Source organism: Dermacentor silvarum, chromosome 1 (genome assembly GCF_013339745.2).
Source record: "Dermacentor silvarum isolate Dsil-2018 chromosome 1, BIME_Dsil_1.4, whole genome shotgun sequence".
Classification (NCBI taxonomy): Eukaryota; Metazoa; Arthropoda; class Arachnida; order Ixodida; family Ixodidae; genus Dermacentor; species Dermacentor silvarum.
Window position 1 is genome coordinate 248,662,628 of NC_051154.1, and position 14,800 is coordinate 248,677,427.

The 14,800-nt window shown below is 47.3% G+C and overlaps 1 non-coding gene across 1 annotated transcript; it reads left to right on the forward strand.

The window, feature by feature from the left end:
• The first annotated feature begins 1,564 nt into the window (after positions 1-1,564).
• Trnak-uuu (transfer RNA lysine (anticodon UUU)) lies at positions 1,565-1,637 on the forward strand. Its single transcript has one exon. It is a non-coding gene; the product is annotated as a tRNA-Lys (tRNA).
• Positions 1,638-14,800: the final 13,163 nt, after the last annotated feature.

Below are 14,800 nucleotides of genomic sequence, written 5' to 3' on the forward strand. Positions count from 1 at the left end.
CATGTGGCTGCCAATTTCAATAGCCTCCAGGTAGTTGAGGATGGCTTCATGACAACGGTTGTCATATGCGCCTTTCACGTCGAGAAAGAGCGCAACTGATTTGCGCTTGCTGTTATTCTCTTGTTCAAAGAATGCTGTGAGGTCAATAACACTTTCAATTGAGGAATGACCTCGACGAAAGCCTGCCAAACTGCAGAAAAAGTGGAAAACAGAAAGCGGAAACGGTACGTAAGTATATCGCAATACATTTTTTGTTCGCGTTCATCACACAATTTTTGTGCTGTATCTATACAGGAGTATCATTGCACTCTTTCTCAGCACTCGAGATAGCAGAGTTCGAACCCCCCCCCTCCCCCTCCCTTTCATTCTATCAAGAAACTAAAGACTTGGGAAGCTTAGGACTCTAGGACGTAATCTGTTGTCTCACATTACGCTCTAAATATCTATCACAAGCGTTGTGTCGCTCAGAGCTTTTAGAATTTGGGTATGTGGGTGTATGAACTCAGACACATGCATGCGCTCGAACCCATACGCATACACACATTTACACACACACGAGCGCACACAACTTTAAAAGAACTCAGGAAAACTACACCTGTGCTAGCCATTTCGAGCCTGTGGGAAAACAATGGATGCGTATGTTTTTTCACACACACACGCACGCACAGACGCACGTACACGCGCGTGAACACACACACACTCTCGCTCGCCCTTGTTCGACAGATTCGTATAGATACCGGAATTAAAAGTTAAATTAAATTCTGGCGTTGTACGTCCAAAACCATAATATGATTATGAGGCACGCCGTAGTGGGGGACTTTGACCACCTGGGGATCTTTGACGTGCACCCATATGCACGGTACACGGGCGTTTCTGCATTTCGCCCCCATCGAAATGTGGCCGCCGCGACCGGGGTTCGATCTCGCGACCTTGTGCTCATCAGCATAACGCCGTCGCCACTAAGCAACTACGGCGGGTCATAGATACCGCATTAACATGTGAGTCAGCCAAATACGTAAAAACTGCATACTACAAAGACGGATTGATTTTTTATGTTTAGTATGAAGATAAAAATAAGACAAATCGGGGATGGGCTACTTATGATGCCGATAAAAGTGCAGCCTTTTTTTATTATTTAGGTAACGAAAGATTCTTTCCCATTTCGGGGAGGGGATGTGGAGGAGGGGATCTTATTTTAATGCTTAGAGAACGCAAGACCACGCGGCCTACCTGCACACTGTCTAGTTCTTGTTCCAACAGTAAGTAATCATAAATCCTTGACAAAAATATAGAAATGTCTTTATTGAAAAAATAAATAACACAAAGCATCACTAACTGCAAAGGAGGAAGCCAGATCCAAATGTGATCTGGACGGGGTGATGCTGTGTATATACGAGAACAATTCATGCACAGCTATCGTGAGCACTGTGTGAATGCATCCGCTTCGTCCCTGAACAGCTGCGTGCGGGCACCCGCGGTGTGACGGAACGAACAGCAGAGCGCAAATTTCATCGTGGTGAGGCCATTTGCATTAGTCGTTCTTCAAGGAATGACACCGCCAGCTGCCCGGGTAGCTCAGTCGGTAGAGCGTTAGGCTTTTAACCTAACGGTCCAGGGTTCGAGCCCCTGCTCGGGCGGGTATATTTTTTCGTTCTTTTTTTTTCGATTCACCTAATGACTATTACAATGACGAAGCGGAGTAGCGACTCCAATGTCAGTTAATGCTTTTGTTCAAAACGGTCAAGTGTCCAAGTGAGCCACGATGGTCAAGTGTCCAAAGTGAGACACGATGGTCCAAGTGAGCCAAGTGATATTTGGTGGTCACAGTGCTTTCACATTCATCCACGTAGGGATAACTAAGTGCGCCTTGATCTTTTACAAGCGAAGCTTGTCTATATCTAGCCTGAACGTCCCCGTCTGTTCGCAGAAATTATCATCATTAACAACGGATCGAGCGTCGTCGTCTTCTTCCACAGCTGGCAGGTTGGCGCCCCTCGGCGCAACCGCACGAGCGCGTTCGTTCCATTGCTCCCGCGTTCGTCGTCGTCGTCTTCTTCCCAGCTGGCCTTGTTGGCGTTCATCATCAGGGGCTCCATTGTCGCCCCTGAACCTGCTACCCCTTTCCAGTACACTGTAGCCAGGGCCGTTTCTTCCTGCAGGCGAAACAGGCGGCCGCCTAGGGTGGCTCCTCGGGAGGGGCACAACACTGTTCACCACCTGTCCCCGCGCTTCATCAGTACCTTTCACGAGCTGGATAGGTAGGTACGAGTAGATGTTGCGAGGCCCTTTAAAACTAACGGGCTTTGTAACCGATGCCCCGAACAAAAAGTGGAAAGGAACAGAAGGAATAAAGTATTTATAGTACAACACTCTGAACCACTGACACATCAGTCATATATATGGTAAGGGCGATCCAGACGTCTAATTCGTTTAGTCACCGTCTTTCGAAGTCGGCGCGTTATCGAGCAGACTAAAACCCAACGCTTGTTAACGCCTGCGCAAGCGTTACGCCCTCCTACCGTGAAATCTGTTGAACCGTACAAATATTAGGGGCTCGTGGATCACGCGAAATCACAGTGGCAACGTGCGACCTCTGTGAGGCGCACGTTGATGCGTGGTTGATACTGCCTTACACGTGTTGCTCGAATCATCACCACCATTCCTTACATCGCTGGAAGCTTATTAAGGGGAAGCACCTTTCAATCAGCTATCTCGCGGCTCATTCTCGCGCTGGAACGTGAGCTCGTTATACATTTTATTTTATAGATTAGAAAAGGTTTATATTGGGGTAGTTCGTTTGACATGGGACGTGCCTATGCTGAGGATGGAACGCATCGCGACAACACGACTGACTGTAATGTTCATTACCGTACATCACCGTGCCTGTTGTATTTCGTGTTCGATGTGTTTCTTGTTCCTCTTGGTGGACGATGGTCCTGTTAATTTGTTATTATCTTTAAATTGGTAGCTTTACCGCATTTAAATACGGTGTTACTTAATTTGTTTTGTGAGAGAGACTTACTGTGCACTTGTACTCATTTTAGAGATTTCGAATGTACATCAATGCGATTTGCGTAGCTAACTAGTGCATCGCATGGCTTCCTTGTGCTAATAATTGTAAGCGCCCTATGCCGCGCTGGAGGAGTTTTGCTGGTACGTACGACCAACGTTGTCTTTCTCTCACGATTGGTGCGGCGCCCTCACCACGTGTCGAAATGCATCCAAACGAGACCTTCGTTAAAAGGGACACACATAGCGTTCTTTGTAGCATTGCGAGAAGCGTCTTGTACGGAAAGTGCGAAGGACGCAGAGTGGGAAGCGGCTTTGGTGAAACAAGAGCACGCGTCTTCTTTGGCACGGCCGTTTCTGCGCGTGGTTGTCCGCGCGGCTGAAGGCATGCGCAGCCGGCGCACCGTATCTTGTGGCGGGCGCAGAGAGCCGAGATGACGGGTAGTAACGTAGAACTGTCTTCTCGCTGTCCTAGTGTCAGAGGTCGTGTAATTTCAAGTTTAGGAGACGCGTTCAAGTGAGCGGCAGCTTCCCGTTGCCGCTGTTTGATTGTGATAGCAATTACATGGACACTTCAGCCGCATTTCTGCCGCCGCCGTTGCCGTCGCCGTGAGGCTCCGTATAAAGTCAAAGGGCAATACAATCTTCGCCGCGTGCCGTATGCTGTATGTGTGAGTGAAAGCATGCGAGCATGAGCCGGCAATCACGGCTCAATCTCGCGCACGCAAGGGAAGTAAGCGGCGAGGAAGCGCGCCGTCTACCGTTGCGCGCAAGGCTACGGGGGGAGGGTAGGGAGGAGCGGGGGGCGCGTTCTACTCAGGCCGACGCGGGCGGCCGCTGTATCTTGAAAGCCATCTGCGATGGGGCAGAGTCCACCCTGCGCTGTGTTTTCGCGGCTTAGTTCGCGTTGGTGCGAGCGGCTGCACGAAGGTCAATTCGCTCGCTGCTGCCGCCGCGTTTCCTCACACCAGCGTTTTGACAGCGAGTTTCCGCGGTCATCGAGTGAGATATGTTCATGTTGCTTTTTCCGCGCGGGACACCAGGCTTGTCAATTTAGTTAGTATGCCTATGTTCACAAGTTCATACAGCCGATAAAACTACTATCCTTACGTCTTATAGCTGTCCACTAATTTGCTATCGCAATCGATGCTCCGCCTTTCGGGCGAAACTGCGACTTTCTTTCATCACGTCAGCATTCGGATAGCAAGTGCTCGCAGTCATCAAGGGAGATCTGAAAATATTTACCTGTGCGTTCGTGATACCGTACTTTGTAATTTAGAAAGTAAGCTAATGTTCACTGCAACTGCCGATACATTTGCGGACCATAGTCTCTGTTCCTGTCTAATACTTTGCTGTCGCTATTAATGATTCACATTTAGGGCGAAATTGGGGTTTTATTTATGAATATTTTAGTAGTGGTGGATTTTGTAAAGCCTATTTATGATAAGCTTTTTGGCTTCTCTTATAGCTGGCCATGTCAAAGCGAAGAAAGCTTTCTGGAGCAGCATTTATAAAATTTAAGCGTTATAAACAAGACGGATCATAGCGATTGGCTGGGTCCTTTGTAAAACGTTTAAAGAGTGAAGACATGCCGGTTGTTGACCGTGATGCGGCTGGAAGTAGTACAAGTCGGTTTACAGCGACTTACTACCCAAAAGAAGAACTCATGATTCGTTGACGTCGAGGCAATGGGGCACCATCCTGTTTTGAAATAGTTAACATGGATGACGTAGCCGAGTGATCTGAATGTGCTACATACTTTTTGCAACAAATAATTCTCCAAAAAGTAGTTCCGCGCCCCCTAAGAACTTCATGTCCACCATGTTGGCAAAAGGAACCGACAATTCACGCCCATGCGCTCCAAACAGCAGGGACAACGTCCTACTAGATCACCCGGATTCAACGACTGGAAGAGCCCATCCATCCACCTATCCGAACATGAAAACTCCAAACAGGATCTTGAGGCCCTGTGACAGTGGATCGAGCTCTCTGCGCGTGTGGAACAACAAGCGACGATTGATACTGCACACCAAAAACTGTTGTCCGCAGACATTGGCAGGCTGTTTTGCAAAAGTTTGTAAGCCGTCGTTAAGTTCCTTGGTCAACAGAATCTAGCTTTCAGGGGATCCAGCAATGAGTTGTCTGAAAAGGACAATGGAAACTTCTTGAAACAAGTAGAAATGTTGGCAGATTTTGACCCATTCTTTATGGAGCATATATGTCAGGTTCAGAATTCACAAATATGCGCCCACTACTAGGAAAACGTTACTCAGAATGAGTTGATTAATCTGATTTCAACGGAAGTTACAAAACGGGTCTTGCAGTTGCGGAGAGAAGTCAGATATTATTTTATAATAGTATACTGCACTCCTCATTCTAGCCATATGGAGCAGGTGGCCATAGTAATAGGGTTTGTTGCAATTAGTCGCAACAATGCAAGCAGCGGTGAAGTAAAAATAGGGGAGAGGCTCATTGAGTTCCTACTTGTGCATGATTCCACTGGAGCTGGCCTAACAGAATAACTTCTGCCAGTGCTGGAAATGCGAGAAATTCCACTTGCTGTAGTAATGCACGGAGAGGCATGTTTCCAACATGAAAGGCAAACAATCCGGAGTTCAAAAGAGAATTCTGCAACTGAACAAATGAGCCTGCTTTGTGCCTTGCAGCGCTCATGCTTCGAACCAGCTCGTGAACGACGCGGCTGTGTGCTGTCATGACGCTCTGTGTTTTTTTTTTTTTTTCAGGAAATAAACGTATTCTTCTCATCGTCAGTTCGTCATTGGTGTATGCTAAAGAGCCACGCGAGCAACCTCGCGGTGAAACTTCTCTCAGAGGCAAGGTGGTCCAGCAGAGTGGAGGCAGTCCGTCCTTTCCGGAATCAGATTGATGAAATATACTATATCCTAGACATTTTAGACAATCAAACTTTTGAAGCCATGACAAAGCATCAGGCAGCCGTGAAGTTTAAATTTTTGTGCGGAATGGTGATTTGGTTTAATACAGTAAAAAAAAAAAAAACAGATTTAGTTTTGGCTTCAGAGGCCAAATTTGCAACTGCCGGATGCTCTTGATGCTCTGAAAAGCGTGGGCTGTTTTCTAATGAGACACCGATCTGATCAAGGGTTCCAGGAGGCACTGGGAGAAGCAAGGGAGCTGGTATCGAAGCTGGAAGTCGAACCTGTTTCTCTGAGCGCATCCTCTGCTCGTCTTTAGAAAAGGTCGAGGCAGTTTTCATATGAAGGAAACGATGAGCCTCTCATTGACTTGGAGACGAAATTCCGCGTGGGCTTCTTCACCTCCATTTGAGACGTGGCAATGAACTCTGTGACTGCTGGGTTTGAACATAAAGAAGAGCACAGCAAGTACTTCCAGTCCTCATAGGACTTCAAGAAGCGGGATGGAGCCCCTCGAGAAGCGCTCTCGTCGTCGCAGAACCTGGCGGGTCTTCTATAACTGATGAGAACGGGCTAAGTCACATCCTTGGATTAGAACTTTGAAACGAGCTCATAGCACTCTCCCGGATCACTAATCAAGGAATGTCCCTAAGGTGATAAAATACGATCGACATTGCTCTCAATGTCGTCATCGCACTGCGAATCACAGTCGCGTCTAGAGAAAGGAGTTGCTCAAAGCTAAAAATTATAAAAAGCTAGCTCCGTTTCACAAAGTCCCAAGATAGATCAGTGGGCCTTGAAATGATATCAATAGAACAACAGCGACTGAAACAGAGCTTTCCAATACCCTGAAATACTTTATTTCTGCGAAAGCCGGCAAAGTTAAGTTTCTTTGAACAACTAATAGCTTCTCCTCGAATTGAAGCGTTTGCAGCGCCTTCATATACGCCTCTTCATCATATGAGCAGTAAAAGGCGCACGGCGACCATTTCCCCCTGTCTGCCTTGTGCGAGCCGGCGTGGCGCTGCATGAATGTGTTGCCGTCGCGTGCTGAGGAACGATTTGGAAATGTTATGGCTCATTCTCCGTGAAATTTGCTTGATGTCAGTTCATACACGGTCATTTAAGGATCCCTGTGTAGCCCTTCTGTACAGCGGTAACTGCAGCATTCGGAAATTTCTTTTGGCTACGCAAACGTGCGACAGGCATCACCAGCTGCGGTGTGTGTGTATGTCTTGTGAACTATTTTAGTTATTTCGGTTTTCACGCGACAAAAAGAACCGGCGTCTGTGAATCGCCAGCGTGAATTCGTAAATCTTTTCTCTGTCTGATCGCTTGGCGTGGGGACTAAAACATAACAGGGGTCGTCTACGGCCAAACCAACGCAACCTCGAAATGTCTAAGCGTCAATCGTCATAAAACATTTGCGTCGGTCACCGGGATCCTTCTAACGTATTTCAAATCTACTAGACTAAACATCGCTATTCCATGTCTATGACCCACCTTGGCTTTGGCCTTACGCTGCTAAGCCCGAAAGTGCGGGATCAAATCGGCCACAGCTGCCGCATTGCGAAATGCAAAACCGCCCGTGTACCTGCATTGGGTGCATGTTAAAGAACCCCAGGTGGTCGATATTAAACCGGAGTTTCCCGCTACGGTGTGTCTCATAATAATATCGTGGTTTTGGCACGGAAAACCCCAAAATTTAATTTTCTTTATTGCTATGTCTATGTTAGCCTCCTTTATGATGGCGATGGCTGCGGTTGATAAACCAGCATTATACATATTGTCACGAGCACTGGCAAAGACAAAGACGTTGTAGTGGGGCTGAGTCAGACACCCTCCTGTCGTGTTGAAAACCTGCTGAAATCTGTGCGTTCTGTGCAGTCTTGACTAGAGAAGTGCTAGCCGTTTACTATTAAGTAAATACTCCCCGTGACAGCTTTTTGGTGGAGGTGCGGGGTATCGATCCCCGTACCTCTCGTACCTTACCTCTCGTACCCCGTACCTTTCTTGGACTCTGCTCCTACGTTCACCGCTTTGTTCTCAACTTCGCGGACATTGCTCGAACCCTCATGGACCTACTCAAAAAGGATGCGACCTTTTCTTGGGGCGCGGACCAAGCGACTTCCTTTGCGTCGCTGATTTCTGCCCTCACTTCACCACCTGTGCTGGCTAATTTTGACCCGGATGTTAGAATAGAACTTCGCCCCAACGCAAGCGGCCATGGCATTGGTGCTATCCTCGCCCTAACACAGAACGGAGCCAACCGTGTGATAGCGTATTGTCACGGAGCGGCATAGTTTCGAGTCATCGACACGCCGATTAACGGGCGCCAAAAACGTCATGGTCTCACGGTGCGGCATAGTTTCGAGTCAGCGACACGCAGATTAATGAGCGCCGTATGGCCGGCGGCCGCTGTTTCTTCTGTGCTTGTCAACGGTACCAAGTGTGTACGTGTGTGTCTGTGTGGTGCAGTGTGGGGGAGCGACCTCTGACAGCGGGGGGGGGGGGGGGGGGGGGGGAGTGAATCATCCGTTCCCTCGCCCCTGATTAAAAGGGGCGGGGCCAAGACTTTCGGGAGGAGTCATGAGATAATTAGGTTAACTGTCACCCATACCTGCCATTCCCCGACCTAAGGAACTAGGGAAAGGAGAGGCTATTTAAGCGCAAATTTTATGCCCTGCTAATCAGTCTACAAGCTGAGCCTGTAATCGGCTGAGAAGCAGTGGAGAGGCTAGTGCCGTCCAGTATCGCCTGGGCCGCCTAGCCACGTCGGAACTCCGAGGAATTAGTTGACGTACGAGACGACAAACCAACGCCTGCAACGAAGCTCACGGTAGTTCACCTCAAATTAGCTCAACCTGCTTGAGAGAAGTCGTCAGATCTAGACTCCCGGGAAACCCAGCCCAGCAATTGCATCCACCTCAACAAGATCGGCTCGCCGGCATTCTTCAGGAAAGCTTTGCGGGCCGACTTCACGGTTTATGGACTTGCTGCTGCTGCCCGGCCACGCGTATGACATCGTTGGTTTTCTTTTGAACTTTACTACTTACTACCCTTTGACACCTTGCTCCCATCTGATCCGGCCTCCACGTCCACGACTTCCTATGCGCAAGATTCCATCACACGTGCGCTCGTCGCGCGCACAGTAACCCGCGCTCGGCTCTCGTGATCGCAGACTGCACAAAAGCCCATTTACGATCGTCGACACCGGGATACTGATTTTCCACCGGGCTCTCTCGTCCTTCTCTGGCTCCCATCTCGTCGTGTCGGCCTCTGTGAAATGTTAATGTCGCAGTACGTCGGGCCCTACCACGTGCAGCGCCAGCTGACTCCCGTCACCTATGAGACATCTCCCATGGCATCTACCTCATCGACTGCCACACCACGAAGTGACATCATACATGTTTCCCGCCTCAAGCGTTACAACTGTGATAACCGATTTTGACCACAACAAGCACCGGGACGGTGCTTCACCGGCCGGGCATAATGCCACGAACACTGGCAAAGACAAAGACGTTGTAGTGGGGCTGAGTCAGAGGCCCGCTTGTGGAACTGAAAACCTGCTGAAACATGTGCGCTCTGTGCAGTCTTGACTAGACAAGTGCTAGCCATTTACTGTTAAGTAAATACTCCCCGTAACAATATAACATTTGCGCATCGGCACTGTCTTTTTGTGATGTAAAGCAGTAATACCCAAAGGAGATCGCATAAACAGAATCCGACGGCTATTTGTGAGGACACAATTTCCGTGATACGGGTGAGTGCGTCATCAAGGATGGGACCAACAAGACCGAAAAAAAAATCGGTTTTCATCCTCTTCTTTCGCAAACAAATAAAAATAAATAAATAAACATGGGCTAACGCCGCAATAAGATCTCGCACGGTCATTCCGTATGCTTTGGACCATGCGCTATATAGAACAAACAGATGTATAACCCAGAATCTACCACTAGTTCGAACTCTCGCGCAGCCCGCAGCTGGTCTCTCACCCCTCGACAAGTGTGATTCACAATATACGCTATGTTTTTATTACTAACCAAGACTACTTCATTCGTGTATGGAAGCCAGCTGGTCCAACAAATGACGTAGTCGTGCAGTGCATCTACATATAAGAATTTGGACGCTTGTAACAGTAAACAGCACAACTTTTTCCGTTCCAGAACGGTACCCACGCTTTTAGTATCTTCATATATATGACGATCTTAAAAGCATCGGTATCGTTCTGGTACGAAATATATGACGATCCTAACAGCGTCGGTACCGTTCTATGTTTCGTAGCTACTCATTGCTGCTAAACCAGAACTTAGAACTACGGTGCGAATGCTGCAGTGAGGTCACATTACTGAAACGAATTTTCAGCAATACGCAACTGATGTCCGAGGCTGATGGTATAGGCTCAAACAGGCACGCACACATCGCGCTGGGTGCTCCGTCCGCCTCAACGCCACAGAAACTCCGGCCATGCTGACTTAACTCACTTCAGTACGTCTCACAGAACCATTTCCCACGTAGAAGACGCGACGCCATACTAAACCGACCACGAAGGCGCGGAACAAAGGTCTATACATGTATGCGCGTCTAACTTTTCCCTGCATGGCACTTGATTATTATTGCCGATGCTTGTAACGTGTTCACTCATTTGTTTGAACTCATGACGTGTTGTTATATTATTTTCAATTTGGTATTAAGCAGCGTTTGACCTTTCATGACGATGTTTCCCGTTAATAGTGTTTTATACCAACTTTCGCCCGTCCCGCATGTTTTTCTATATCATTACTTTTGTCAAAGACGTCTATAATATATTGTTTCGTTGTTCCAAACCTATAAAGGATTTCTGTTATACGCAAACTGGATTCCCTTTTGATTTTATTGCGATTATAGATACTCCCGCGGCATTTCTGCCGTCGCCGTGAGGTTCGGTATAAAGTCCAAGGGCGATAAAATCGTCGCGGCGCGCCGTATGCTGTATGTGCGAGTGAAAGCGTGCGAGGGTGAGCCGGCGATAGCGGCTCAATCTTGCGCACACATGGGAGGGAAGCGGGGAGGAAGCGCGCTGTCTTCCGTCGTGCGCTAGGTTCCGGGGGGAGGGTAGGGAGGGTGGGGGGCGGTCGTTCTACTCCGTGCGGCCCGCGCGGCCGCCCTGCGCTGCGTTTCCGCGGCTTAGTTCGCGTTGATGCTAGGCGCAGCACGACGGTCAATTCGCTCGCTGCTGCTGTCGCGCATCCTCACTCCAGCATTTTGATAGCGAGTTTCCGCGGTCATCGAGTGAGATGTGTTTATGTTTGCTTGTGCGGGCGTGACACCATGCTTGTTAATTTAGTTAGTATGCCTGTGTTTACAAACTTATACGGCCGATAAAACTACAATTCTTACTTCGTATTGCTGTCCACCAATTTGCTATCGCAATCGATGCTTCGCCTTACGTGCGAAACTGCGACTTTTTTTTTAGCCACACCGTCCTTTATATGGTTAATTGGTCACGGAATAACAAAATGATACCCAGAAGCCTCCGTGCTACTGTTTTTCTGACAAAATCTAGTAATGTTTCAAAAGTGACATTTGTGTTTTTCAATATGCTAGCATAACTTCAGTACCAGAGTGGAGAGGGGCGAATTAATCTGACTTTGCCTGGGGCGACAAAATATCCTGAAACGCCTCTATATACAGTACATGTACCTTTTCTACGTGCTGCATCTACTATACAATTAGAAACGTATAACCCCAGTTTTTGCTCTAACTACTAGTGTTCATTGCTATATTGGTGAAAAGAGAGGAAGCATGCTTAGGTTAGAAAAAAGTTTCCGTTAAACACAAAAAAGTGAAACAGTGCAAATGTCTTTATTTTTAGGGAATGTTTCGCGTCTCTCAGAGAGATTCTTCTACCGGTGTGTCAGTGTTGCACAAGCACAGGTGATGGCGAAGTCCCACGCAAAAGAAGAAGTCGTGTCCCATGCTTTTGCAGAACACGAAGCATTCGAACGGGTTGTCTGGGCAACCGTGCGAGACGTCTGAAAACCAGTCGGGAAAGAACGATTAGGACGGAAATATTGAGGAATATACGATTTCAAAACTGTCATCAAATTAAAATCCATTGCATTTCGCATTCATCTGAAAATAGAATTTAATGTTCCACTATCTCAGCCGTTCCATCGAAGCAGTACACAGGCTGACTCTTGGCATTACGTACCTACACACACTGTTTTCTACATAGTAAATATCGAGCCGGAAATGTAGCCTGCTCTTGCTCGGAATCAGAAGAGAACATTGAACGACTTTCGCTGCAAAGCACTATTCATGCTCCGCAATATATATATATATATATATATATATATATATATATATATATATATATAAAACAAGCGATAAATTACGCGCTCTTGACAGAATACCGCTCTCACTTCAAAAAATAAATATTGGCACGATGAACAACAACTGAACTGCAAATGCGTGCCGTTAGCGCCTTAAAAGAATTCTTGCAAATGTCAAGAATCGCTGAGAATCACTAGTGCGACGTTGTATGTTATGCATAAAGCAAAACTTTCTTTGTATACCTTCCCGGGTTTGGCCGGCCAGCTGCTGGATCAGTTGGTATGTCGGCGGAAATATTTCTGAATACATATGCGAAACTCATATGTGTGAAGAATGAAACTGCCAGCACTCGGGCTTATAAAACCCCTGTACGCTGAGTGCTAAAGCGGTGCCAGTAAGTGCACCCTTGTTCTGCACAATAAAAAAAAAGAAATTGCTACATAAAATATGAACACATTATGTCGGCTCATAAGTATGTCTAAAGCACACTGACGTTCTTAACGAAGGGGGTATTATATTCGACAGATTTTTTATTTAATTGATTTTTAAGGCATTCGGTATATGCCAGTGTGACAGAAAAGGCACAAAATCTTTAAATGTATATAGATATGTGCGGTATTTATTTCTGCGTGCAACTTTCATCACTCTTCTCTCCTCGAGAAGCGTCGTACATCGCCTTCGTACTCCTGACATGGCTGCCTAAACGTCTCACGCAGCGCGTCCATTTAATTTGGTCTTTGTATTTTGTGAGTAGTGCAGTGCATAAACACAAATATCGCATGAGAATAAAATCGTGACCTTTGTGGTGGATCATTGCATGAGATTATACGCTGCGTGGGATGAAAGTAAACAAAATTGTACCATCGCCATTAGTTGTAAAACACATAAATAACCGCTACACTAAAGCTTCGCGTCACGTTCGTCACGAGGGACGAATAATAAAGAAAGCTTCCTCGCATCGATTAAACTTTCCTGTGCTTTCTTTCCATAAAAATAGATCATCCGGCACACGTGTAATGCTTTTTTTTTTTTTTTTGCATGTGCATTCCGAAAACCAACTGACATGGTAGGGTGGAGGAGGGGGGTTGCGAGAAAGGTGCTGGATCGGTGGACCTCGAAGGGAGTGGGGACACGAAGGGAGCCCAAACCCGCACCTAGATCCCGTTGGTCTAGGTGAGAACACGAAGCAACTCATAAAAACGATTTCATTCATAAACTTGGTGTTCTCGTTATTCAGGAGTAATCGAAATTAAAAGCAATAAACCGCTCAGTGTAAGAAAAAAAAATGAGCCTATATCGCAGTTAAAACAGGCCAAAAGCTCTAAAATCAATTCATCCTTTATTTTTACTCTGTTAGATGGGAGTAGAAAAGAGACAAACCATCAGTTTAATCTGGTCGCTACCCGAGAGTGTGCAAAACCGACGTGACATAGTTTTAGAAAAAAAATGGCAGGTTGACTCGAACAGCGAAGCACTGACTGGGATGGCAAGGTTTGGCGTTGCACTTGAACTCCTCGGGCGGTGTTCTAACTATATGGGGATCCGACTAACGCGGACGCGACATACGCGGGTACGCCAAAGTTTCCGGCGCCCTTAACAGTTTCAACACGCCGTGTAGGTCCTGTAATGGCACGGTACGGACGCCACTGTTCTGCCCGTAAAACGCCGCGCCCATAAAATTGCGTCACTTTCAGGTTTGAGCACAGATATCGTTTTGAACTTTTAATATTTAATAGTCCGAGAAGATATGAGATAAAATCCATGGGCTGGGAGTGCTATGTTTCATGACATTTCGTTGCGCGCCGCCATTCTCAAAATATTGAGGAATAATTTAGTCAGAAACGTAAGACTTGGTTTGAGCATCTTCGGAGGGTTGAATCGGCGCGTCCTTTATTTTTCAATGCCATGCCAGATGCAGCCGATTCAACGGTTCACCACCCTCTCCGATCGCTCTTTCCTACTCTCCCCCGTCGGCTAGCGTTCGCGCCTGCTTTACGGTACCCTCTGGGTGGCACTTCACGATGGAAATCTGAGGAAGTAATCCTGACAGACGCGTGAAGCGTCTACCGCATCTCCATCGGAACGGCAGTGGTGCGGGCTCACTGGCTCAGACGCACGCGTGACGTAGCAGCCGTACCTTCTTGGTAGCGTCACATCACGGCAACTCACTGAACTAAGGCGCACCAACGGCTCCCACTGTGGAGCGAGCGATTGCACTGGTATTGAGAAAAATAGAGGAGGCGCTGGTTGAATAGTATAACCCTTGCATACATCCGCACGCACAAACACATAGCATCAATATACCAAAATATATGCGGCACTCTACGGCAGCGACAACGGCGAAAGTTTGCCTGGACGGATCATATTGTTACGGGAAGTATTTACTTAATAGCAAACAGCTAGCGCTTGTCTGATCAAGACTGCACAGAGCACACAGGTTCCACCAGGTTTTCGGTCTGACAGGAGGGCCTCTGATCCAGCCCCACTACAACGTCTTTGTCTTCGCCATTGCTCGTGACATTATCCCCGGCTGATGAAGCGCCATGCCGGTGCTTGTTGTCGTCAAAATGAGTTATCACAGT